The sequence below is a fragment of the Echinops telfairi genome, unplaced genomic scaffold, assembly GCF_000313985.2.
Source record: "Echinops telfairi isolate 266 unplaced genomic scaffold, ASM31398v2 ScPeMD7_7424;HRSCAF=8462, whole genome shotgun sequence".
Classification (NCBI taxonomy): domain Eukaryota; kingdom Metazoa; phylum Chordata; class Mammalia; order Afrosoricida; family Tenrecidae; genus Echinops; species Echinops telfairi.
The window spans coordinates 87,514,611-87,518,648 of record NW_022111324.1 but is presented as its reverse complement, the minus strand read 5'-3'; positions in this window follow the sequence as shown (position 1 = coordinate 87,518,648).

Sequence of the window (4,038 nt, the reverse complement as noted above, 5' to 3'; positions counted from 1 at the left end):
CTCAACCAATGTACATTTATATACAACATGCAGTTATATACACACATGAATAAAACATATTTTTTTAAAGTTGGAGGAGGACAGAATGCTGTTATGTAAATACAGAAATCTCGACATTTCTCATCTGATTCTCATCATTTTAACCAGTTTTCTTTTCTGCAGACTAATTGGCAATAAGTGGTACCCTCTTCCTTTCTCCCCAACCAGCCCTGCACACAACAAAATTGGCTAATAGAGACAGAGGTAGATATGATCCAGGCTGTATCCTCACACGTCATCAAAAAGGGATGTGAGAGGTCTCATACCCAGTGACACGTCAGAAAGTGGTGACAAAAATAACCGTCTATAAATCTTTTGTGCTGTTTCAATTATATGTATTTTTATTAAAATATCCCTGTAGTTAAAACATAAAGTTTCTCATAACCCCAGCTTACACATACCAATATATCTATAAAACTCTATGCTCATTTACTTTTAAAACCTTCTAAAGCTCTGGTGATGTAGTGGTTATGCATTGGGCTGCTAACCTAAAGGTTGGCAGTTCCAAACAACCATCTGCTCCTCTGGAGAAAGATGAGGCTCTCTATTCCCATAAAGAGTGACAGTCTCAGAAACCACATGGATCAATTCTACCCTGTCCTATAGGGTCATATAGGTCCTCTAGGTCACTGACTTGATGGGAGTTGGCAGTTAAGTTTCATCTGGAAAGCATTCTGGCCAGCCCTATCATTATAACTCAATTATAATGACACTAGAATCATGTGGTTTCCTCTGCATGTGTTACAGTCTGCTGCTTTCAGTGTTTTTATAAGTACTGATTTTGTAAAAAAAATCCTGGTATTTTAGCTATGATATTGTAATTCATATTTTTTAACCTATATCAATAACTTTTAAGAATGAAACAGTAGTTAAAGGAAAGAGAGAAAAATAAAAACAAAGCAAAAGGCTTCCACACTCAGTTACTAGTAACGTTGCAACTAATACTGTCGTGATTCAACGTAGAAAGATTTTACAAAACAATTTTGTTGTGACTATTCATATAATCTAAGAAATAGTATATTAAAGCAATTTGCAACTGTATTTATCATCTATTGCTCTATGACTAAATTGATATAAACATTAGGAAGGATTCTGTGTGGTCTGGCACAGGAAGAGGTATGGGATGGGGGAAGGGTGACTACATCAACCTTAATACTATCCCTGCATTTGATAAATCCAGCATGGTGAACCTTATGAGAGCTCACCATTTAAGATTACCTGGGGTGCAGCCCTTAGCCTCTTGTTAGCACATCCCTTGCCCAAACTGTTAGGCCCAAAGAACGCCTCTTGTCAACACTCCATTTCTGCATCTATTTTCAGCTTATAAATCATGCACCCTTATTTCAGAGCCAATTGTATTCATGCTTAGAAAGGCATCAACCACCTCCCCAGTCCGCCCTCAGGGAGAGAGAAAGGAAATTCTAAATTAGATCTGGAGTTAATAAGCAAGCTCCCACACAGAAGAGGAAATTAAGATTTAGCACAAGTATCATAAAGTAGCCACTCATTCCTGTAGTTCAAGGTCTTGACTGTGTGGGCTTGATGAACTTTCAAAGGAAAGCAATTCTACCACAGAGTGACACATGATACTGTTCCTCAAGGCTGAAAGTACTGCAGTGGCTAGATTAAATGACTGCTGCAAAACTTCTCCATGTACAGGCTAATATATATAACCTTCCTTCAATCCATTTCAGTGCTATCTCGTACCTTAAACTATCACTTACATGCATCTTCCTCATAATGAGTTTTCATCTAACACAATTTCCCTACACTGCCCTGAAATACAGGGGGTCTTGCTGCATTCTTCCAGGTGGACTTGAAGCATATACCTAGAGTGTCACAAGATCAAAACCTAGATCACAGACATGCGCAACAGTAAGTCTGCTGAGCCATGGTTCATAGTTGGCACTATTCATAAAAGGCCAACACAGACTGGCACTATTCTTAAGTAGCTATCCAGGGCTGGAAATCCTTGACATTCTGAAAAATGTAGTCTGGTTTTAAATGATTATTCAGAGTGACATGATTTTGCAATTTTCCAAATTCTTCACTAAAGCCCATGCTTTTAAATTGAACCACCCTCTAAGTACAGCATAGCTTCAAGCACAGACACTGCAACCTGACGGGTCTGCAAAGCACTCCTTGCTGAGAGTCCAGCCAGTCCAAGGAACAAGCTCAGTGCAGCCCACCAGGTACCACATGATCTCCAGTGCCAAGTGTGGGCAGGAGTCGGGGAACCTTGGTCATGCCCTCCTTCCTGTAGGCCCAGTTGCTAACAGCTGGAGCAATGATCTGAGAGTGCTGTGAGAGCAACTGCATCCTGCCAGTGTCTGGCAACCACTCCCAGCCCCTCATCGGCACAAGTTTCCACACACTTCCAGATATGCTAGGTGGTGGCAGCACCTGCCACCAAAGATGATGACAAAAACAAAGCATGATCCTTTCACAGGGGTCGCCTAAGACCATATTTCCGATGGTTTTAGGAACCTAGACACCGCTCCTCTATCTATCTCCAGGAGGGTCTGCCCACATGCAGATACGCCTACGTTTGGGATCACCACAACATGAGAAACTATATTAAAGGGTCGCGGCATTAGGAAGGTTGAGAACCACTGATTTGGAGGAAGTTGGGCTCTTCTCTTAGGATGGCAATGAAATTTTCCCAGGTCAGCTAAGGAAACAAAACTGGAATGGGCCTGATTTTGTAAAATGTGGGTGGATGACTGTAACAACAACCCAAAAAAGTGTAAGTTGGCAGCTTACTAGACATTTACTCTCCTTCTTAAAAGGCGTAAGCTCTTGAACAACAGAGTTGGAAACAACAGTGCCCTGCTCAAAGATGGAGGCCACTACATTGCTTTAAATGTGTATCTGCTCTCCACAGCCCTGGCAACAATCGAAGAGCATCAGGCACTTCCAAGACCTCTAACCCAGGGCTTCTGCACATTAACTTGTCAAGGGCTTCACTCAATTTTTGAAAATTCCGGTCTTTTCTAATTTTGCTGGGTCAGCCTTAATGCAATGGTTCCAAACGGTTTGCTGTCCCGTCTTAAACCCAACTCTGGGAAAAGGCCAACTCCAGAGGCCAGAGTGTGATTCCTGTTTGCCACTATTGATATTCTCCGAATTTCAGAGGCGTGTCCATGGCAACAATGATGTATGTGCAGAACACACCTGAAAGTACCACCTGCAGCAAAAGAATATATCCAAGTGCTATTAATTGGGTCCTATCACTTAATTCTGTAGTTCTTACAAAAAAACAACTCTGCCATCGAGTTGATTCTGACTCATTGAGACCCCTGCCCCTTGAAGGTTTCCAAGACTGTCACTCTTTACACGAGTAAAACACCCGGTCTTTCTCCTGAGGAGCGGCTGGTGGTTTTGAACTACTGACTTTGCTGTTAGCAGCCCAATGCTTAACCACTACAACAACAGGGCTCTTTTGCTCTTAAGAGATCCCAAAATCAGTGAATGCAGAAAGTTCCTCATATTAGCCAGAGAAAGCGAAGCCTAGCGAAGACACCACAGGTGGCTTCTAAGATGCTCGCTGGATAGTGCTCTAGTGGCTACACACCTCACCCCAGCACCTGGTCGCCCTGCGGGCCCCCCAAGTGCAAAACCACTTCCTTTCAAAGCCAGGACCTTCGACGTGGGAAAGATGACCAGGGGCGTCCTCGGAGGTGTGACCTCAAGAGTGCAACTTGCTTCTGTTACAGGACGTGGGGTCGATCCCAAAAGTGAAGGCAGGCCTTGCAGAAGCCCTTTCCACTGGCCACCACCTCCACCCCACCCCAGAGGGAATCCTGACTCGCACTGGCAGGCAGGCACTTCACCTCCTCTGCCCCCCCACCCCCACCGCAGCCTCATTTGTCCCCTGAAACGCTAGCCGCCCATGCCAAGTCAGGCAGGGGCACATCCTGACGCCTGCGCTTGGCAGAGGGGTCACCCCCGCCGCCCAGCTCGCGGTGCCCGCGCGCCCTTACCGCCGCTCTCCTCGCA